At 42.5% G+C, this 23,897-nt stretch overlaps 2 protein-coding genes and 1 pseudogene across 3 annotated transcripts in view; 1 reads left to right on the forward strand and 2 right to left on the reverse strand.

Annotated features, from left to right (window-relative positions):
- LOC145482149 (uncharacterized) overlaps positions 1-23,897 on the reverse strand; it is a 181,214-nt gene that overhangs the window by 84,428 nt on the left and 72,889 nt on the right. The gene's annotated exons all lie outside the window — the stretch shown is intronic.
- The window catches only part of LOC145500278 (uncharacterized), a 154,164-nt gene that overhangs the window by 83,817 nt on the left and 46,450 nt on the right, over positions 1-23,897 (reverse strand). The gene's annotated exons all lie outside the window — the stretch shown is intronic.
- Positions 1,885-23,296, forward strand: LOC145464415 (scavenger receptor cysteine-rich type 1 protein M130-like; annotated as a pseudogene). Its single transcript, XR_014041431.1, has 14 exons — positions 1,885-2,091; positions 2,844-4,401; positions 6,111-6,315; positions 7,216-7,384; positions 8,331-9,047; positions 9,644-9,997; positions 10,312-10,569; positions 12,439-12,644; positions 13,620-13,755; positions 14,230-14,529; positions 15,747-16,016; positions 16,588-16,884; positions 17,975-18,265; positions 19,202-23,296. The product of XR_014041431.1 is annotated as a scavenger receptor cysteine-rich type 1 protein M130-like (transcript).

The following is a 23,897-nucleotide window of genomic DNA, read 5'->3' on the forward strand; positions in this document are numbered from 1 at the left end:
CCTTCACGACCGCGGAGACAGCAGCGGCAATTGTACTGGTGAACGCCTGGAGATTTAACTGGACCATCCCCGAGACTGCAGTAGACTGGGTATCTTGTGCTATTGCAGCTGGCTCGGCCTCTTGCAGATCAGAGGCAGGCGGTAACGAGCGAAGACGCTTCGAAAGGCTTCCAGGGCCAGCAGTACGCTTCTTAGGCGGCATGATTAAGCGAGAAAAAATGGACTATATAATAACGGATGTTAGATGACAGCGTTAACCGCATTCAAGGTAAAATGAGCTTAAGAAAAGTACATGGACGGGAAGAAATATAGATAGACAACCTCAGAGGTGCTGGATTAAAGTGACCGCCAACCTAGTTGCGGTATATGAAAAAGGATTTAAAAAGACTGTTATCAGACCGAGACAACGCCTTTGCTGTAAATTGCGACAAGTGAGATAAATAACAGTCATAAAAGCCCATTATTATCAATATGCGCGGCCAAATTGAAAACCGCCCTCTTGAAAACACGCGCTTTGCGGGCCGCAAATGACTCCTAGCGGGCCGTTAATGTATCAACGGCCCTGCAGCTGATTGGTTCTCGGTTCATCATCCGATGAATATTAACCAATCAGGTTACGTTTATTGACGCGGGAAAACCATTCAGGTGCGAACAGCTTGCGTAGTGAACGTTTGCCGTTTGGAAATTTCATTTTAAAATGGAAGAACTCCCAAATTTTCAGCTTTTTTCTATTCAAAACTCGGACTTAGACAACGAGCAACTGGATGAGATTGAGCAAAAAGCTCAAGCGAAAAACACCAAGAGAGCAACTGAGTGAGGAGTACAAAAGTTCGAGAAATGGTGTGAGAAAAGAAAAATTACAGTGGATCTCAAAACAGTAAGTGCAACGGACTTGAGTGAAATTCTGCGAAAGTTCTTCGCTGAAGTGAAAACAGAGAAAGGCCAAGCATTAACTCCAAGTGCATTGACTGGAATTAGAGCGGCCATTCATCGCCATCTAACCTGTGCTCCACTCAGCCGAAACATAAACAGTGGATCTCAAAACAGTAAGTGCAACGGACTTGAGTGAAATTCTGTAGCGATGATAGCGACTAAAAGCTGTAACTTATTTGATGAAATTAGCAAAGACAGTCTGAGTCCATTGCCTGTGAACGGGAAGACTATCATTTTTTTAAATGTAAACTGTCTTTTTGCTAATCATTGTTACCAATCTTTTTAAAACTAGATTATATTATATTTGACATTTTATTGTAAACAAAAAGGAATTTTATTTGGCTCTTGTTTAGCTGTTCGTATTGTAGCAACAACTTTCCATACCATAGTTTCATGCTACATCTCTGTTAAACATTTTTTTCTTATTAAATGAATTTGTACGATTTGGCCTTCTGTATTGATAATAATGATAATCGCATGACTTTTGTCGGTCATATGGTTTATTTGTGTCCCTCGTAGCATCATTTGCGCCCTTGCGCTTCGCGCTCGGGCGCAAAAATAGCTGAATCACGAAGCAACAAGACATGGCTTGGTGTAAAATGTACACTGTACATGTATCAAAAGGAAATGGCTTGAATTAGCGTCAAACAGCATAGTTCGGCCTAATGGTCGACAATTGAACAAATGCGCAATGACTTTAAAACGGCCCCTCTGAGGCTCGGAAAAAACTTTTATTGCCCCTGCCTATTGAGTTGGACGCCATCACGCGCGAGAAATCTCTGGGATGCATTCCAAAAGCCTCTATGTCCCCAGAAAAAGACATAAGGGAGGGCTTCGAGGAACGTTTTAACGTATTTGTTAAACGCGCGGACACGCGTGCTGAATACAGGATCGGACCCCAGAAGGGTTTGGCAGACACAAATAAACTTAACGTTGTACGTGTCGTGCAGAATGGTAACAAGCTCCTCGATAGAAGAGCCCACAACTAAAGGATCAAGACGAGAAAGATCATTGGTTCCCAGCTGTAAAATAAGTATGTCTGGAGCGAATAAAGCGACCACGGGGAGGTCGTATTGCAACGTCTTAGTCCCAGTTCTCCCTCCAACGCCACGCCACTTAAATGTGGCAACATTATTTAACAAGAAAATGGTGGTTAAGGTTAGGGTTTGCGGCAACGAAGTTGTCTAAGCGTCTAATGAATGAATGCCCCAGAATAAAAATTAGAGGGAGACCTATTCTAATGTAATACAAAATATCTCTTCAACTTGCCTGAAAAAATGTTATCGCCAAGATATATACTCGCTGTGATGGTGAAAGCAAGAGGGGATGATTGAGAATGCAACCAGTCTTTTATACTGGCGGATAGATAACACTCTTTAACATGATTGGCTGTTATGTCACATGACAGACTACCGTCAGATCGACAAATATGTGCCTTGAATACAATAGGTCAATTTATCGACATAGATAAAATCATGCCTTGGCTTGATGTTTGTTTTTTTTTCTTTCATGTGATAGAGAAAACTTCGTCGATTGTTAAAAATTTGCATCAATCGGCATCAACCGTTCACGAAACGGAGAACTACATCGGCGCTTATCTCCGGTTTCCGTAGCATGAAGCGACTAGGAGTATTTCTACTCCCCCGTCGATGGGATGCTAGTCCATCGAAGGGTTACCCCCAGCCTTAAATTTACCGCCATCCGTTTTTACTCTTGGGTGGAGGGAGGCACTCTAAGAGTTTGGTTTTGGTTTGGACTGCAGTCCATTAGAGTGTTTGTTACAACAGTAAGGTTACTCACGCTCATCTCCTATAAAAAACTCGCTCTCAAAGTCTAACTGTTAATTCGAATGAGAGAAAATCTCAGGAAATTAAGATAAATTAGTGCCTAATTAGATTATTAGTGCCTAAAAACCGCTTTTCATTTCCTTTCAAGGTAATAGTTGTCAAACTTACTGTGGAGACGGTTTCTATGGGGATACCACTGACCGGAAGTGCAAACCTTGTGATCCCGGATCAGCATGTCGGACGTGCGCTGATGGGGGCTTCTCCGTCCGCTTGCACAAGTTGCCATGACGACCAGTACTTAAATGGAACCCGGTGTGTTGTCAGCTGCTCTCCGCTCCGCGTGGCTCAAAAGCGACACCTGCGTTTGGCGGGAAACCGGCCGACCGCCCTTGAAGGCCGCGTCGACGTGTATCGTTCTGGGGCCTGGGTTACCGTATGTGACCAGATATTTGATTTCCGTGAAGCCACAGTGGTCTGTCGTGAGCTCGGCTTAGGCGCTGCTGTCAAGGCTGTCAAGAGAGCAGCTTACGATCGAGGCAACGGGCGCGTTTGGACCAACATTCTTAACTGTACCCGTCGAGAAAACTCAATTCATGACTGCCCCTTGGTAAAACGAAGTTTTAGCTCGCTTTGCTACCATGGTAACGACGTCGGCGTAGTATGCGCGGGACCCGTGAAGAAACAGATAACCAATCACTGAACTTCAGGATGGTTTAAAAATGACATGGACGTCTGCGAAACCTGTGGTTCACAGTGCTTTGAGTGTATCGGAACAAGTACTCGTTGCACAAAATGCATGGCGCCCATATTCTTAAAAAAATGATGCTTGCGTTGACAAGTGCGCGGCTGACGAATATGGCTACATCCCCGCTCGCGAGTGCCGGAAGTAGAACACGGACATTTACGTCACCTGCAGTGATGGCTCTGACAATAGCAACCGTACTTCATGCAAGAAACCCAAGGGACTTATGAACGGCAAGTGTGCACCGAAGATGTACATGAAAAATGGTCGGTGCGTTGAAGATTGTGGGAGTTCGATGTACAAGTTTCCAAGTACGTTCTCTTGCTTACCTTGCCCTAACCAATGTATCGCATGCGAGTTCAAGTCGGGGAAACCCGTGTGCACAATTTGTAATCCTCCTCTTGTGTAAGACGAGGCTAGCGGGACGTTTGTGGTAAATGGTAAATTGCACCGCTGGAAAATATGCAGTGCCTTTCATCAACTTCACATTACGTAGATCGCCATATTTGAGACTGTCTCACGGTGTGACTGTATGCGATGATGGGTGGGATTTTGCTGAGACGAACGTTGTCTGTAGGGAGTTGCATCTTGGTAAAGCTGACACCAGCGCTTCATTAGGTGACATTCCCAAGGGAACTGGCAAAATGTGGCTAGATGACATGTTCTGCGTCGGCACCGAGAAATCCTTGCTGGACTGTCTCCATCGTCCTTGGGGTCAGTCAAACTGCCAGCATAGCGAAGACACTGTCCTTCGATGTACCGGACCGGGCGTGCGCACGTGCAAGGCGAAGTGCCCCGGTGGCTTCTTTCCGAAGGGGAACACGTGCCAACAGTGCAATTTCACGTGCAGCACGTGTCGTGATAGTGCAAATAAGTGTCTCACGTGCGCCGAAGGATTCTTTAAGAAAAATGACACTTGCGTCAAAAACTGTGGCATTGGGTATTACCAGGAGCCATAATCGGGGACGGAGACCGTAAGCGCGCGCCATTTCAAGTATTGGGGTTGTCCCCATGATATGGGACAATAATTCTATTTTTAGAACAAATTGCGCCATCACCTGCGGCACACGCGCGTACATGCTGCGAGGATTTTTGCGGATGTCGCCCGGGGGAAATGGCGTCCGAAATTCCCGAAATTTTTCATGTTTTTGGCCCACAACTCAACGCGTTTACGTCTGTTGGAATTTTGCTTAAGTATTTTCGTCGTAAGCTACTCCAGTTTGAGTGAAGTAAGACAGTGTCGAATTTAGGTATGTTCCGCTCTAAGCTTCTATATATCGCTGACCAAATTGTGTTCCGACGGATGCTTCTTTTACATGAGCTGTACATTACTCCACTTTAAATTTCACATATGTTGAAGATTAACAGCTTTTCCATTACACAGCAAAAAACTAGTTAGATATATTTAGATATAGCAGAGCTTCAGGACTTCATAGTTTCCTAGCTCCTCTTGCCACACGCTTGCAAGGAATTTGTCAGTCTATCGCGACCGAAAAGCAGCGCTTGATGTTTCATCAAGGCTTAATAACTTTACGTCCGTAGATACTGCTCAGTTTTATTCGTGCAAAAATCCAGTAAATTCTCTGTTGTCGATAAATGAGGGCGCCCCCCGATGCGTGTTTTGTGCAGCCAGTAAACATGACAAATTGCACCGAAGTTCCATCGCACTTTCGTGTGAGAACGTACATCGAACTCAAACAATAGCTCTATAGTTTTTAAATGTGTTTAAGATTGATAAATGTTTGAGAACATATTTAGCTTAGCTGAAAATATGTGAATAAAGCAGAAATAATCACCAAAGTTACGATTACGCTCTCTTTAATCAACTTGGAATAATGATTTCGATTTTGTTGATCGAGTTATCAAAACTCCTTGTCTATTTTCATTTTTGCAGTGTAAAACTTCACTATGCTTATGTTGAAGAAACACACATGATGTTAGTAGCCTTTTTTGCGTTCGTGAAATTTGTTGCAGCATCTCAGCACAAAAGATAACGAAAGAAATCTTTGTCAAGATTTGTTGACAATTGAAAACACCGACTCGGACTTGAAAGTGCACGAGCTGCACTATGCAAATGAGCTAATTGTACGCGTCAGACTTTCCTTTCACTGAACTTTTGCAAACTCACCAAACAAGCAGAAACAATAAGAAACCATCAAAACAGGTTTTGGTTATGATTAACCATTGTCTGAGAAACTCACAAATTAACTCGATACCAGAGTAGAGAGTTTTCTTGTTATATTCTTAAGTCAGAACAAACGCAAAAACATACGCGTAAGCCTACAACTAGCGTGAGCAGATCTTATTATTCATTTCCAGCGCGAGATTAAAGTCTTGTTTTCTACCCTGAAAAACCCACCTTTTCCGTTAGTTCTGAGCATAAAACTACATATAAGTGCCTTGGTTCGTATTCCCTGCCTTATTCCCTGCCATCGCTGTGAAAAATACGCAAGAGAATCTCTCAACTCTCACCATTTGATCACGCAACGTGACAACATCCACGCGAGAGCCCCGGACATGTGCGTGAATCCGCGCGGATATATGACGTCAGGATGGCGCAATTTGTTCTAAAGAGAGAAAAATTGTCCCATATCATAGGTGCGCGCGGATCCCAAGACTTACGGTCTCCGTCCCTGATTATGGCTCCTGGTATTACCTGGATACGGTTTGCAAACCTTGCAAATCGCGCTGTGCCGATTGCGAGGTCAAGGCCGACAACTGTACATCGTGTGCTCCGCCATTATTTAGGAAAAGGAAGGATTGTGTCGAAAATTGTACCGGTGGTTTTAAACCCTCCTAGAGGCCTCTGGTGAGGCTTGTTAATGAAAAACGCCACACAAGGGCAGAGTCGAGGTAAGGGAACTTGATTCTTAGTTGCGGTAAACATTCCATATAGCGCTCCCGTCAATGTCATTAGGGAGTTTAAGAAACCACGACGGACACGGCAACGTGAACGTCGCTAAACGAAAGGTTTAATGAGCGGAACAATGGCTGTGCACGTGCGTTATAATTCTTGGTACATTTCTTTGCCGTCTTCGGCAAAACAACAACGTGAAATAATCAAATTCTGCGTTGTCCAGAGAAAGTGAACCACAACGGCTAATTTTTTTAAGTTTTATTTCAAATGTTTCGCCCTGTCCCAGAATAAGTTTCGTGATAGTTTTGACGCTAAGAAACAAAGGAAAATGACTTGAGAGTATCGCGAGACTCGCAGGTAAAATATAAAAGCATTTTTTAATCGACGTTGACCTCGGCGTCGCGTCCTGGTTTCTTAAACTCCCTATTATCAGAGGCCGCGGTCCTTTAGGTTAGCACCAAGAAATCCAGACCTCTAGGAGAAATACGAAGGTGGTTCTTAGCGACTAACCACGACATTTTCAAAGAAAACATTTTTCGCAAAAGTCACAAGTGCGCTTTCGTTTGTTTCATAAACCATCGGATCAAAACGCCTTGACAAAAAAAGGGCCTATCCCCTCTTGAAGGTTATTTTGTAAGGACGCGTCACTCAATTGTGCGATAAGTGGGCCTATTGTAAAGAAAACATTTCTATAAAATATGGACACTTTGCAATATCGTAAAATTTCGAAGGTAGGGCAAGTCCTTGCTTTGATTTTTGTGGTAGGAACAATAGGATGGCCCTCCCTTACGGGAGTAGGGTGGGGGATTGCTCCTCTCAAAATCTGTTTGTCTCATTTTACTACTACTGCACCATTCAAAAGAACTTTCCATAACAACTCGACGTTTTTGTTATAGGTTCTTCATAACGGAGAATATGGCACAGTCTGTGACGATGGCTGGGACCTACTTGATGCCAACGCCGTCTGCAACATGTTGAGTATGGGAAATGCATCGCGCGCAGTCATTAGGGCAGGGTTTGGATCAGGAAGAAACAAGATTTGGTTGGATGAAGTCCAATGCTTCGGTAAGTCGTAGACGGAATGTCTTTTGGTCGCAAACTGCTGGACAAAGCTCTTTCGGGTTTCCGTTCTTGAAGGGGTTAGGACTATTGCTACTCCCCCTTGGATTGGACCCTAATCCATTTGACATCAGGAGGGGAGCAGTATGTTATGCGGTTTTGTGGTCTTGGGCAATTTTTCATGCGGTATTTTGCTAACTTCAATCTTGATTTACGATACTGTGGTGTTTTCCAGACCTACGAGATGTGTTTGTTTAGTAATCTGGTTTCAGACCCTTTCCATATTAGTTAAATATGTAACGTGACGGCCGTAATAGCTAATTATTGTAAATAGTTCTAGCTGATCCACAGTTTGACTGTTCAAACAATGCTTAACGTTTTCTTTGACTTAATTTAATCACTGCGCTTTTCAATGCGGACTCTAAAATTCAAAGCTCAACTGACAAATGCGTTTTTCGCTACCGTCAATCAAATGTTCGGCGGCCCCTCCCAGCTTCCGAGTACTGCCGAGCGTGCGGTAATCAAATCAAATCGTTGAGCACAGTTCACATAGTCGGAAGCTGGGAGGAGCCGCCGAACATTTGATTGACGGTAGCGAAAAACGCGTCTGTCGGTTGAGCTTTGAATTTTAGAGTCCGCATGTCATTGGAAGGCGCAGTAAGCTCCGTTTTTGTGACGGATTAGTGTGGACGGTAGGCCAAACCTTAGAAACAAAGTTGCATTTTTCATTTATGCGGCGTACCGCGAACGAGGCCTTAGATATGAAAACTACCTCGTGAGGTAGTCTTATTCATACAAGAATAAACCAGTCTCGATCAAGATTCGCACAATAGATTCATGCCCTTATGTAAACAATTTTGGCAGTGAGAAATGTTTTATTCGTGCTCAGACTGAACGTATTTTGACGTGGTGTGAACGCGTTATAAGATGCTTTCATTAATTCCTCTTTTAGGGAATGAAACATCGCTGATTGCTTGTCGGCATATTGGCTGGGGCCGAGAAAATTGTGACCATACCGAAGACGCGGGCGTGGTCTGCAAGGGCCCTGACAGGTCACGTGATTGCTTGTCCAAATGTTCATTCGGGTACTTTATAAGCTCTGTTGACGGAAGCTGTGGGCAGTGTAGTCCGAACTGCAAGGAATGCTACGGATCGCCAGAAAACTGCACGGTCTGCGACATGGGCAAGTTTTTGAACAAAACCGGGAATATGAGCTCTTGTGTGACTGACTGCAAAAAGGGTCAGTTTGGAGATCCTACAACGACTCGATGCCTAGATTGCTCGAAAGACTGCTCGGACTGCGTCAACAAGCCGAACCACTGTACGGAATGTCCCAAAGGCAAACATCTTCTCAAGAATTCTTGCGTCGTTAACTGCTCTCGTGAGGCCAACAAGATTGTCAGCGGTGTTTCTGACATCAAACTCGTGGGGTTCAATTCCTCGACCGAGGGACGCGTGGAACTCCTGTGCAATGGTGAGTGGGGGACTGTCTGCGATGACAGCTTCGATATAAACGAAGCGACGGTTATTTGTCGGCAGCTGAAGCTGGGAAAAGCTGTGGCCGCGTACTCGTCCGCGAGATATGGCCAGGGGACTGGACAGATTTGGATGGACGATACCCAGTGCACTGGAAACGAGCGAAGACTTCAAGACTGTCGCTTTCATCACGGTAGGATGAACTAAATAAAGACAGGAATCAGTTTTGTTCAGGCGCGAAAGAAACCTGTACGGTTGCCAAAGAGCTGTACCCAACCTGGTTCCCAGGCCTTTTTCCTCAGAGATTGGGAGGAGAACGCCCTGGGAACTTGATTGAGCCATACTCTTTAGAGAGTCTTTTGACGTTTACCTAGAGTAAAGGAAAGGTCGTGCTGAAAAGCATTTGCATTGACAACTTTTTTCTGGCTCCCGCCATTCCTCCAAACATTCGGTTGTAACTTTGGTAACTTTTCTTAGTTGGTGTAATTGTTTTGTGGGAGCAAACAATTGGAAAGCCCTTTCTGCTAGCTTAGCAATTTTTCATTCGATGTAGAATTCACGCTAGTTTTCGCGCGAACGGCAAACATTCGTTTGCTGTTTGTGCGTGACAGCGAGTGGTTCAGGCACAATAATTGTCACGCACGTTTTAAGTGTGACCAAACTAATTGTCACGCAAGCCTTTAACTCCTTTTTACACTACCAGGAGCCCATGGGCTCTGGACACTACCAACACATTTTTAACGTCTTTAAACTAAAGTAACCCACCTCAATTTTGCTTACTGTTTTCAGGCGGTTTCGGGAACAATAATTGTGGTCACAGCGAAGATGCCGGCGTCAAGTGCTCGGGTCCCGATCTTTCCACGAGGTGCGTCTCCGATTGTGGGGACGGTTTCTATGACGACAAGAACACGTGCAAGCGTTGTCACGACACTTGCAAGAATTACTTTGGGAAGCCAGACCGTTGCACGAGCTGCAAGCCGCCATACTTTCTAGAGTTTGCAAGTTGCGTACAAGAATGCCCGTTGGGTAAATTTGGCAATACCAATAACAGGATGTGCGAGCGTTGTGATATTCAGTGCCAAACGTGCTTCAACGGCGAAAAGAACAATTTGTGCAAGTCTTGTCGCGAAGGACTCTTCTTGAGTAAGTACTACCAGGACAGCATGTTTCATAACCTTTAAGCATACGTTTTACTAGCGTAATGGTTCATGTACGTGCCGAAACAAGCCATGAAAGATTTTTCCGAGAAGGCTAAATCTGTCTTGAAACAGAGAAATCCGGAAATTTCGATACGCTAAACCTCCTCTCTATATATAGAGCAAAGTTCTCTACATGTTGGCAGCAAGCAGTTTTGGTCGGTTCGCGACCAAACTGGAAAAGAAAAACTTGTTGGTTGCTCAGTCACACAAATTCGTCACGTTAACAAGCCCGTCACGCAAATTTTCTTTTGTTTTCAGTGGGACTAAAATGCGTAAAGGATTGTGGGGTTGACATGTAGCCCGTGTCCGCGCTGTTTCCGCCCAAGCCAACGAAACCGTTGGTTCGTCTAGGGGATGGAAAAAGTAAACAGGATGGGCGAGCTGAAGTATTTTACGGCGGCCAGTGGGGAACTGTTTGCGACGACGGCTGGGACCTGAAGGAAGCGTCCATTGTTTGCAAAGAACTTGGCTTTGGAAGAGCTAGAGAAGCCCCTAAACACTCGAAATTTGGGAAAGGTGAGTCTTTCTGAATAAATACTGCTATTTTGCTCTTGTAACCCACGTTGCACGAGGGTTACGTCTATTAGGCGAAGAGAAATGATGATGATGATGACGATGACGATGACGATGACGATGACGATGATAATGACGACGATGACGGCAACGATGACGATGACTACGACGCGGTGACGACGGCAACGGCGACGATGCCGACAACGACAACGACGGCAAGAACGACGATGACGATGTGGGAGCGACGGTGACGACGTGGGAGCAACGGTGACGATATGGGAGCGACGTTGACGACGTGGCAGCGACGTTGACGACGTGGCAGCGACGGTGACGACGTGGAAGCGACGGTGACGATGTGGGAGCGACGGTGACGACGTGGGAGCGACGGTGAAGATGTGGGAGCTTTTTGATACTGGATTACCCGTGGGGCTGGCTTTCGACAGTTTACCTGGTTTTAGAACACCCAATGTTTGCATGCTTGACAGTCTAATTTGTCAGGCCATGTTAATTGAATGCCAAAAGGAAAAGGAAAGAAAAGAAGAACTTAAATGAGATGAGTTGTTACCTTAAAATATTCTACACAGCAAATTGGAGTCGAGAAAAGTCATGCAGCCTGATAATTTTCTTCTCCTCGTGACCTTTGTAGTGCTTTAAAATCTTCTTGACATCTGCTTTACGTCTAGTCTAGGAATGCGAGTAAGGAATTTATCAAACCTAGGCAGACTTCACCTCTTGACATCGCTTATCAAATGCGTATGCAGATACGTCACGAGCTATCGCAGAATAACAAAAATAAGAGGATTGAAGAGACATTCATTCTATGACCTTGAAAAAGTAAATTATAGAGATAAGAGGTATGTCTGCTTTCCTGACACAACAAAAAGGAAGTCTGTTGACGTCGCGACTTCTTTTTGGCGGATTAAGATCAATATAGGTTTTCTTTGAATGTCTACCGAGGCCCCATATAAGCTAATACGTTTTCGCTGAGGCTTTTTCGTCCGAATTCGCTTTCGCTTATTTTCTGCCTAAGTATAACAGGGCTCCACTTTCGAACACTGCGTTTTCAGAAGTATGCATAGAGAGTTTGATGCCCTCTGTTGCCTCATATGTTTTCTACAATCGTACGCGAGAAGACAATCGCGAGAGAACTGATCGCGAACGCAAAGAGGAAGCTCCTTTTATCGTGATTGTCCCATCTTCCTGTCCCCCGCACCGCCCCTACCCCCATACGGACGTGCTCCACTCTCTCTTGACTCGCTGTTTGCTGTTTCTCTCACTTTCTTGTTTAGCGTTTGAAAAGAAAACGTGTGAACAAAGACTGTTTTCGATGGTATCTTGGCTTCTCAGTGTGGACCACACGCGATAAAGCCTTAAGGTCATTCCACTGAAATAGAACCTGCACTGAGATTTTTGTCAAACTTTGCCTATTGACTGTTTATGTTGCAGGAACTTAAATTTGGAAATAAAAATGAGGGGTCCCCATGTTCGTTAAGGAACAACAGTACCTTGTTTATACCATATAAATCCTTACAATAGGACCATGATTATACTCACGATTGCTTGCTAAATTCACGTTTCCGACGATTTTTCTTGCTCAACGCTGAGAATTGGCCCATATTTATTTTACATAGAGAAATTTATTACTCAATTCAACACAACAGAAAGAAATGATAGGTCACCGTACTCGTTTTCGATAAAATTACGATTTACCTCTATGGCAAGGTCCAGCCGCGAAGAAAAACCCGCCATTGTTTAATGCGCGCGCGCTAATCACGCGTGAAATTATACGCAGTAGGGATGCGCAATGCAATACTGGGGAATGACCTTAATGTATTAAGACAAGACCTAAGAGTATTTTTTGTTTAATTGTAGGAAATGGCATTATCTGGATGGATAATGTTAACTGTTTTGGTTACGAGACCTCTCTGACGCAATGTCGTCAAGTCGGCTGGGGACTGGGTAACTGTGACCCGTTACACAGGGAGGATGCCGGTGTTGTCTGTGATAACACTACTGTGGAGGAAGTCAGCAATAACTATTGCAGGAGAGTGAATAGTGGATCGTGCAAAGATTTGCAGGTAGCAGCTTTGACCTAAATATTAATATTCATAAAATGCATTCCTTGGAGGAAGCTGTTTGGTCCCGGGGGGGGGGGTGGGGGAGCAGGGTTTGTTCCTTATATGGGCTATATAGGTTTGTGTGTTCCCAAATGGGTATGGTTTTTAAGCGATGTTGGTCTGAAAAAGGACACAGATGTTGTTCATTTGGTCTGAAATAGAGTATTTTTGTCACTCTGTCTTGGCATTGGGTGTTTTGTTTACAAGTAACTATTTTTTTTCTCCGCTTCAACATTGGCAAATTTGTAGCATTTTTAAATGCGTACGCTCATGGAAGCCAACTCTGGTTAGCTGTTGTCATATAAGTTAGGTCTGAATTTCAAGTTTCGGACCTCACACCGCCACCAAAAACTTTTGGGAGTACCCACCTCCCTACCCCCATGTAGGATCGGTTTCAACCTTGATTATCTGTCCAAACCAAAATAAATGGTACATCGTACCCATCTGATCATAGTGTACGGAACACTATTTCCTAAAGGAATTTCATGTTGTAGAACTGGCTACCACTATCATGACCATTACTTATACCACAAGCATCATATGTTACTTTATTTTATTTTTTTTATTTTATCTATTTAAGAGACATACTAATCTACAATTTTGGGCATTTTTAGCTAAGACAGTCTAAGTGGGTTCACGCCTTAACAAAGACTAATGAGTCACAAAGGTTTCAAGCTAAAGTATAACAGACGCATGTAACATAAATAAAACGTATTTGATTAAATATGCTAATTAGAACTACGAGACGTGAAAGAGTAGATGTGACTTGTCTAGATTTAATTTTTTTACTATTTCTGAAAAATCAATATTAGATTCTTTTCAATTTAAGTTAGCGCCACTATAAATAACAATAATAACAACAACGAAAACAAAGAAGCCAATATTTCGGGATTGATTCCTTTGCATTGTTCTAATTTTCACTCTGTCTATTTTCAGGAGTGCGATTTGTTCAATAGAGTCACATGTGTGGATCTAGACGTTTTTAATGAAGTTTGGAATGAGAACGGTCAACAAAGGTCCGTCTGTTTACAGTGCCCAGATGGTACCGCTGGCGATGGTAAAGAATGCAGAGGTAAATCTCCGGGCAAAACCTCAAATGGTCCCTGGGCATCCTGTGATGCCCTATCAGCTTCTCCATCGTGCCGTTAGATCATTGATTTTTGACTAATTCGACCCTCAATCGCCAGGAATTACATTCTTTGGTATCCATTTGCCTATTTTTTTTTCTGGGTTATACGGTCACATGCATGACAAAGCTTTCCCGCGACACGAGTTGCACGAAGCAAAACATTGCTGTTATCAACGTGTCACGCAACGATCGTCTTTTCGCAACGATCGCAACGATTGCGGCGACACAGCGTGATGAATATTCTTTTTATACGTTACTCGGTAGTGTTACACCGAGCTACGCTTTGTGTAACTTGCCTTGCTACGGCGGAACAAATTCATGAATGACGTTGAATGTGACATTTCCCAGCTTAGCGTTATATAAGTGAGGTGTTTGACTTGTTGAATAGTGGAGTGTTTTACATTTCTCCTTTTTCAGCCGTGGCCTCCAAGCCTCCAGAATTCGATCGAACGCCGACTAAAAAGACAGTCAACGCGCAAGACGTGATCACCCAGCAGTGTCGCTCCAAGCCTCCTCGGATTTTTCCCACCGTGCAAGACTGGCGAAAAGATGGGAAGCCTCTCCTTGCAGAGGATATAGCCAATAGTCGAATCGTTTCGAACGCTGGTCAGCTGTTGATAAAATCCGCCACGAGAGAAGACAGTGGCAATTATACCTGTACTTTAGTCAATAGCGCCGGAAACATCACTAGCAACAGATCTGAAGTTATCGTCAAAGGTAACATGTTGTTTTAGACTGAATTTTGACCGTGTGTGCTTTCCGTTTTTATAGAAAAACCGTTTTTACATAACGACAACAGCAACGACTTTTATTTCACCCCAGAGCTAGAAATAATTTATTAAAATATTATTAGTGCTGGCTACCCGAAATAACGTAAGTGTAAAAATGCCAGGCAACCAGTTAGAAGAAAAGATATCTCACATGTTTAGCCAAGGGACACGAACAAATAAACATATGCACATACAAAATAACCAAAAGGAAAACCAAATGAAACCGGCCTTTTCACTGAGCATTTTTCGGAATAAATGGAATACCATTAGAAAAGAATGTAGTGATTAGAAAATCACTAAAATTATCATTCGCTCTTTCGCGCTATTCCCATGCCCCTTGATGAAATACGCGGTCGTTCCATTTGCAAATGAAATGGAACAGTCACTGTTTCTTTGGGAGGTTTTCAAATGTTGTCAAATGGTACACTCTCATTTTGTTTGTTGAAAACTGCGCTACTCCATTTGACGAAAAGTTTTTACCAGTTTTCTTTTCCTCAGGGAAAGCGCCCAGTGTCATTTTTGTTGCATTTAAGTAGTACGTTGGGTTTTCAATTGTAGTGTTTTATCGTTGAATGAGTAGGAAAACAGTCGAAAAAAATAAAAACGTTAAGTCTGTAGGTCAATTTAGTTTGAGAGTAGGATCGGTGCTTGATTCCTCTCTTGCAGGTAACGGGAAAATCCCCCATGGGAAAAAAGGTGGTGACTAGTACATATACCCATAGCTCTTAGCGCAAGAAAACTGTAACCACTATATAAAAACGTACAGAAAAGTTGTAAAATCTTCAAACTTCGGCTGCACAATGTCCTTTGTACAGGAACAAATATAAAAATTTGGCTTTCATTTTGCCATAAAGTCTGTGTTAGGTTCAAAAGGCGTTGTGGTAGAATGTAAAGCCGCCATCTTTTTTCCTACGGTGGATTTCACACTGATGATACAGGTCAACAGAAATGTTTTTGATTGGTTGTTATTTGCGCGGGAAAAGTCAAAGACGAGCACCGACCAATAAGGGACAGAGAGACTGGTTACGTCATCAGGAAGGACTGTTTGGGGTGGAATCTTGAACATTTCTTCAACGAAGGAGAATTTAGTGCACGAATAGAAAAAGCAAGTTTACTCACTTTTCTCAACTGATGGTTTTCTCGTGTTTTTGTCTTTCTACACAGAGGCACCGCGTATTCTCGGCGTCCTGTCTGCAGATGTCAGCAGGGATGGCGATGCGAATTTAAGCTGTATCGTGTCGTGTTACCCTCCAAGTAATATCACGTGGAAATTCAAAGGGAAGAATCTCACTCGCTCTGCGAGATACGAGTTCATAGACAGCAGTTATATGATGAAGGTTAAAAACGTTCAATTTGAGGACGCAGGGCTTTATGAATGTTCCCTGATCAACGAACTTGGGGAGGCCCGCGCAAATGCGTCTCTTATCGTCGGATGTGAGTGTTGGAATTACTGCTCATAAACGGTCGCTTTTTTCCTTTCAGTTAAGAAATATTTCTTGCTATTTAAACGTTACTCGAAAGCTAAAATATGTCATAAGTCTTGACAATTAAGAAACTAATAATATATATCGTTTTGCACTGAAAACTTTTTATAATGTAAAATACCCTTTGATTTTAACGTGGTACCCTCGAGTACAGTAAAAGTGATAAATTGGTTGCTTAATTTTATTAACATGGAAAGATTTTTCTCGTTGCGTGGGTGATTTAGAGCCAGATTCTCTAACTCACAATCTGGCTTCTTTTTCTTCCATTTGCGTTTTCAAAGGCTAAACTCTCTTCATTGATAAATACGTAAACATTGCACGAAATACGCGTTAATTTCAAAATGTTTCAATTGCTTTTCAACCAGTCAGTACAAAGAATGATGTCAGCGTGTCTGTCTTGCATTTGATTGACAGGTGTTTAAATGGCTTCTCTATGTCGAACTGTACAGCAAACAAATGTTGTTTGTTGCGGTAAACAAACTTTCACCTGTTCTTTTATTTATAATTTTTTTCCTCTCTAGTGACTGTTGAATTCAAAGACTACCCCAGGGACACTGTTGCAACTGAGGGAGACCAGGTTACTCTCCATTGCAACGTAACAGGGGTCCCCAGACCTCAAATAGCTTGGAAGAAAGACGGGGAACTGGTAACGAATGGCACTAAAAATAGTGTCACAACATACTCAGCCTCGAGCAGAGGTTACACTGCGAGCCAATTACAAATACGGCAAGTTACCAAAGAAGACGTTGCTGTGTACTCTTGTATTGCATGGAATCGTGGCAGCATTCGTGTGTGGCTGGCAACTGTGCTCTTAACTGGCAAGTTTCGTTATATTTATTTACTTTGTTTTAGTTTGTTTATCCTCAGTATATACATTAGGCGTTACCTTCTCTACATTATACAATTTTCGCATTGACCAGAACCAAGACGTTGGGCGAAGCAATAATTTGTATGCAATTTTCAATCATTTAGCTTATTTTGCCGGTTCAAAAATACTTTTTATTGATCGATTTCACCTGATGTTCTTCAAACACTCTCTCGGCTACTTCAGATCTTATTTTTTTACTTTCACCACGCCGGTTTACATTCAGTAAGTCAAGAAATCTACATGTATAGAATCATTCTTAAGACTCCACTCGTGAATTATTTTGATTTCTTCCCTAAAACTTTTTCTGAAATTTGAGTTGCCAAACTCGTGGTGTGGCTTATTTGCGAGTGCGGCTTATCCGTCGGTATTTACTGCATACGTATTTTTCGCAATCGCGATGGGCAGCGGACACCCCTTACAGACATGCGCACACGCGTAAGGCTTTGCATAAGACAACATACCCCTGTAGCTATGCGACCGCGCTCTACAAAAAGACACGAGATACAGAATAGTCCACTTTGTATGTAGCCGAATATTCTAACATGGCCCCGAAGGTTTAGGTCAAAATTATCTTTCCCTCAACCCCGAAAAGGATCAAATTTAGAGGTTTGTCCTGTAGCCCAGGATTGCTATTTGGATCGTAACCTATTATATTATTTGTACGTTCTAAGACCAGAGATTGTGCAATGAATAACGATTGTAATTGCTGGTTATCGCGCGAGACTGTCATATTTCAAAATAATAATAATAATAAAAACTAAATGACAGATATTTCTGTTACTTCACGGCCGCCATATTGGTGCACCTCCGAGACACACCAAGATGGTGTTCCAAACAAAGCTCTTTAAATTTGGATGTATAATATTTTTCCGAATAACGTAGTTGCCAAAACACCACACAGATGTAAATCTAGGCAAGGTAGTATATATAAATCAATCCTCTATCGTATCTCAGTTACTTGACTTTATTTATTTATTGGTTGCCATGTTTATTCTTGATGGCATAACAGTGAAACCAGCAATATGCGTTGTTTTGTCTAGGTCCGCCGATTATCTCCAGTCCTCCGAAGGACATTTCTGTCCTCTCTGGAGCAAATGTGACTTTCTTCTGTCTTGGTTTGGGCGCTCCAGAGCCTGAGCTGACATGGCTAAAGGATTCCGAGACTATTACGCCATCCAAGAGAGTAACCATTAACGTTCAGAGCGGTTCCCTTCAGTTGTTTGTGGTTACAGTTGCGGACGCTGGAAAGTACACATGCGTTTATAAGAATAAATATGGCGAGGACAGGAAGTCGGCAGTACTTCGTGTGGATGGCATTGATCCGGAACAGGGTAAGATGGTAACGGGTGGGGCTGCAATACCAAGAAGGCTTAGGTGAGGTAAGAATGGGTAGGAAAGCAAAGGATGGAATAGGGTAAGGCAGAGCATGTATGACAGTGAAGGATAGCGAAGGGTAGGACAGTGAAGGGAAGATCAGGGTATAATAAACTAGGGAAGAGTAGGGTAGGGCAGGGTAAAGTAGAGGTGCCTTGGGTAGGGTATAGCATGATTAGGTAAGGTGGGTGGAAAATGGGTAGGGTAGAATAGGGTCGGATAGGGTAAAGTAAGGTAAAGTAGAGTAGCCTATGGTGAGGAAGGGACGAGTGGGGCAGGGTAGTGCAGGGTAGGGTAGTGCAGGTAGATTAGCGTAGGGTAAGGTAGGTTAGGGTAAGGAAGGGAGGGGTTGAATGGGTAGGGAAAGGCAGGGTATGTTAGGGTGTGATAGAGAAGGGTAGGGTAGGAATGGAGAGAAGGGCAGTAGGAAAGTATAAGGCAGGGGAGGAGAGGGGGAACAGTAGAGTAGTGTAGGGTAGAACAGGGTGGTGTAGGGTTGGGAGTGCGTGATAAGTTGGGATAGGGTAGGGTGGGTAGGTTAGGATAAGGAAGGGAGCAGTTGGCAAAGTAGGGATGGAGGGAGTAGGGTAGCAGGGAAGTGGAGGTAAGGTAGGAAAGGGTGGGTAGAATGTAGTAGTTAACTACACTTGGATGGGATAGGGGTAGCAGGCAAAGGAGTAAGGTAGGGTAGGACACCTAAGTAAGAGTAGGGAGTATAACTTTTGGTAATGTAGTATGAAGTAAGGGAGAGGGGGGAAGTATCCCGATTGTATTTTTGGCGAGGTCTTTTATTCGAAATGTAATCCCTAAAGAAGCTTGCAAAAGCACGATTTGAATTCAGTTAGCATAAACAAAACTCACTTTCCATTTTTTTAAAACTTTACTCCGAACAGTAACCTCTGCACAGCCATTAGCTCAAAAGAAATCCATCTCAACAGGAACGATAGTGGCTATCGTGGTAATTTTAGTAGTCATCATTGCTATCATTGTGGGTATCGTGTTGTACCGTTACTGCCACGAACGCAATGAAACCTTCCAGTTTGCAGTGGATGGGAATTCTTTAAGGCCGTCTCTTCGAACACGGGTCAAGAACACTATGCGTAAGAAGCAGCCGTCAAGTTTGTACTACAATCACAGCCGGGATGAAGTGAACTTTGACGATAGCAAACCATTTGTGGACCATGACGAACTCTGAGAAGCAAGAATCATGCAGTTCTTTCTTGTAATAATTGCGCTCTTTTAGACTTGGCTGTCCGTTACTGAGAAATGGCCGTACAATAGCAACGTTTTCGCTAAGGATGCCTGTAAATGAAAGGACGTGAAGAACTCTGTGTATGAAGTAACAATGTATATGGAATTCACTTAATAGGGGCACCGGCTGTCAATCTCAGGGATACTCCTTGGGGTTCACAAGTAAACCATATCCCTGGGATGTAAACAAAAAGACGGGGCAGGGAGGGGGTTACGCTGGACACTTAAGTTAACACAATCGTATGCAAAGTTTCTGTGGATTCCAAAAGCGTAATTGCCCCGTTCAAAACGGGTACGATATAGAACCGCTTGTACCTCTAGAATACAGGATACCTAAGGTGTAGTACAGGGAGCCTAGGCCAGAGGAAATGATACCCAGAGTAGAAAAACTTGCCCGGATTGTTCGAAAGGTCGGCAACGTTATCCACCGTATAAATCTTTATCCAGTGGATAGCGTGGTTTGTTTTGTTAACACTTATCCACTGGATAGCGATTTATCCGGTGGATGGCGTTATCCAGCCTTCGAGCAACTGAGGCCTGGGCTCCAAATAGGCTATAGAGTAGAAAATCACCCGGGAGGGTGGGGAAATGTGGCATCCTAGAAATGTTATGCTATTGTATTTTTAGACGGGTCATTTCGAAATGCGCAAAGGACATGTTTAGCCCCAGTAGGAATTAATATTTAACGTTTCTTGACGTGATATTTTCGACATCAATTTTTAACGGATGAAAGTTAAACGTCATTAATAATTTTCATGTTCTTGTGATAGCCATTCCAAGGTTATCGGTATTATAGCTTTGTCAGTTAAGAGTCTTGTGGTTCACATTCTTAGACGGCCTCCTTGGACTGTTGGTGGTTTAAAGTGAAAAATATTTTAGTCCTCCTTAGAGAAACTCGAGGATGGCCATTTCAGTATAATTAATCAGTAATTTTAGAATCTTGATCACGCCACACCTTGAGTTCTGCGTGACATCCTTAAACTAATCAGCTACAGATGGCTGGCCATGTATAGGAAGGTCCGCGGGAGCTGCAAACAGTCTCACATCAAAAGCGTGAATTGAGCCAGCCTTTGACGACCAACTTGAGTCACGCCTTCTACCAGCAAAGTGCCAGTTGTCACCCCATATACATGTCGCCTCAATTTGAAGCTTTAAGGAAAAGGTTTTAAAGTTTTGTGCTACTTCCAATACATTGTCAACCTTTTGCGTGTGGCTGCTTGGTATAAGTTGAAGATTTCGTCATAAAACCACAGAATACCTAAACCCTTGCCACATCCAAGTAGATCATGGGCCCGGGTTGTAAACAGAATGACTCCACGGTAGTTCTTAATTTTTGTTAAACGCTCACCATGTTATCAGTATACTTGCGATGTTTACTTTTCTCTTGTACAGTTAGTCTCCGACATATTTTGTGTTGCACGTTTTTTGCTAAGTTAAAATAAGCTTGTCGTTAGATGACAATTTTTGGGACGTGTCAACTTGGCAATCTTCCTTGGAGTAATGCTGTACGATCCCTTGTACACTATAATTACCTTCAACATGATTTTCCAGGTCAGGCTAAATACGTTCTTAAATATTTGATGCAAGAAGAAATAAGCCTGTTTAGGTTCTCAAATACACTAGATTCATCGGATATTAGGAAATAGTGAATTTAAACTAAAAAAGCGGTAAATATTGAGTCGTATTTCAGGAGACTGATGTCTGCACACTGGAAATATCAGGTTCAAGACAGGTTTAATGTCTTCCAAAAAATGAGCCTGATGTTCGTAGGTTTTGTCCCACTACACATTTAAACTTCCAATGAAGAACACCGCAACAGAACTAACACTGTACCAATAGACAGCAGTATTATTTCTTGCCTACCAAATATAATAAGAAGCTTTTCCCGAATTTCAGACTGAATTGTTTGTTTGCTTTCTTTTGTTGTTGTTGTTTTTTTCATTTATTATTTTGTTATATATATATATATAAATGGGTGTCTAAATGGCATGTTTCATGCACGCTGTAGGTTCGTTACCTGCTAGGTTTTTAAACGCGGAATTTTACTGTATCACTGTATTTCAGGGAATGTATCAATTCCCTGTGAGATCAAGGAAGAAGGACACATTTGGTGTACACTATTTCTCTCTAGCGCACTAACAGAAAACTCCCAGCGTGGTTAAGATTTTCAATGTTGTTACTTAACTTTTTGACTTTGTGTTGGTATTTTTTTAAAGAATACCGTATTGGACGTTTTCATATTGTTAGAACTGATGTTCAGGGTATTCCTCCATTTTCAAAAAAAAAAAAGAATAATAATAAAAAACCTGTTAGTTTAACTTGTTAGTTAGTTTAATTTGTCAGTGCCTGTCTTCTAGTTTTGTTGTACTTTGTTTTGGTTGGTTGGTTGGTTTGTTTGTTTTTGGTCCGTTAGTAAGTAAGTAAGATAGTCCGCGACTTTCCGGATCTCACGAAGCGAGACCGAAAATTTCTCGAGATTTGCTTAGAGGGCGTTTGTTTTTTACTGTAATCTATCCTTGCTGCACCTGAAGTATTATCACGTTGTGTTTTTATTCTAAATCTTCGGACTAGCGGAAACTTGAGAAAGTTAAGAAGCGTGCGTTAAGAGTTACTTCGAAAACTGAAACTGAGGCCTATTTTCCCCCTTTCCAACGGACAGGTACATCGTATTGCCGGTTTTCATGTGACGTCATCAATTTCCAAAATAAGAAATTACCAATCCTTGCGAAGTTTTAGTTTCATCAGATGTAAGACCCTCTAATAACTTGACGTTTTGCGACGCTTAAGCCCAACAGGGTTCCTCATTTTGTAATGGAGCACGTCGGTATTTCCAAGTTTATGCGTTGCGTGACATTAAAATGGCGGCTCGATAAGTCTGTCGAGTAAGTCAAAAGATGAGTTACACTTTTCCGAATAACGCGCGGATGGAAAACCGTGTAGACTTAAAACTTGGCGAGGTTATTTATATATCAATCATCTTTCATATCTCAGCTTCTTGACTTAATTTATTGAATGGTTACGATTTTTATTTTTGATGGCGTGACACTGCAAACCAGCCATATAACGAATAACAGACATAACACACTTCCTCATCTTTCTATCTTACATCCAGATTTTTTACCATTACTCGGGACATTATGGATTGCCTCCCAAGAAAGGGGGAAGTCTGTTCCCCTTGATCCCTTAAAATTTTACTTTTTCCCTACTTCCTTATTAATAAATTCCTTTGAACCTAATGTTTTTGTCAAAGTTCCTTTAATAGTATTGACACCCCTTGTTCCCTCAAATTAATCCCCAAAATATCCCTTGCTCCCTAAAAATAAATGGTCATGTTCTCTTGTTGCCCGAAACTTTCTTCATTATAAGCTTTCTTACGAAACTTTGCGGTTTTTTGTACCACGCGTCATTGTTTTGTTGCAGTTGTTGTTCTAGTTGTTTTCTCAAGGAGCTACGGGAATCCTTCTCAATATATAAGGAACTTCGGACCACAAATCTAGAGTAAACTAAGCTCGAGTGACAGCGAAATGAAACCAAAACTGGAAGGTGTTTGCACATGTGCCCACATTGTAGATGGTGAGTATTTTCTGCTATTTGTTAATTTTTGTGTCCTTTAAGTTATCATTATCATATGGCTGTGTCTCACAAGGACTGGGAACTACCGAATTCACGAATTTGATTGGCTGAAATCGATATTGACCGCGGTCTAGATTTTCCCATCTAGACCGACATCTAGACCGGTTTCATTTTCGTTTTGAAAAGTAGCAAACTAAAATACAAAAATATTCACCAGTTTCTTTTATTTTCTTCTCGATCATTTATGGAAGTTCCAAAAAGCCTGATGACAAAAAAAAAAGTAAAGAGGACAAGCAAATTTCGGCTTCGCCGTTCGCAAGCAAAATGTCAGCAATCCAGTTACATTATACGAATTAAAGTTTTCTTCTTTGCATTTAATAAACATCTTATTAACCGAGCTAAGTGGGTCTGTATGGGAGAATCTTGACCTCGGTCATGTGTACAGACCTCACTGCTTTCGGTCTGTACTTACGACCTCGGTCAAGATTCTCCCATACAGACCTACAGCTCGGTTATTAAGAGCTAAATATTGTTTGTAACACGCGCCCGTCTCAATTTACCAAGCAGCCGCCACCTTGAAAGACAAGTGGCGCGGTTACTAATTCGCATTATGCGGGAGCCTGGGTATGATTTTGACAATAACCCAAAAAATGGCGGAAAGTTCGATCGCGTACAACATTATTTCATGGAGTTTCGCTTCAAGATATTGAACAAACGTTTGGTTGCAACACACTGAAAACAGTTTATTTATCTTTCAATGTCTCG

Source organism: Orbicella franksi, chromosome 1 (assembly GCF_964199315.1).
Source record: "Orbicella franksi chromosome 1, jaOrbFran1.1, whole genome shotgun sequence".
Lineage (NCBI taxonomy): Eukaryota > Metazoa > Cnidaria > Anthozoa > Scleractinia > Merulinidae > Orbicella > Orbicella franksi.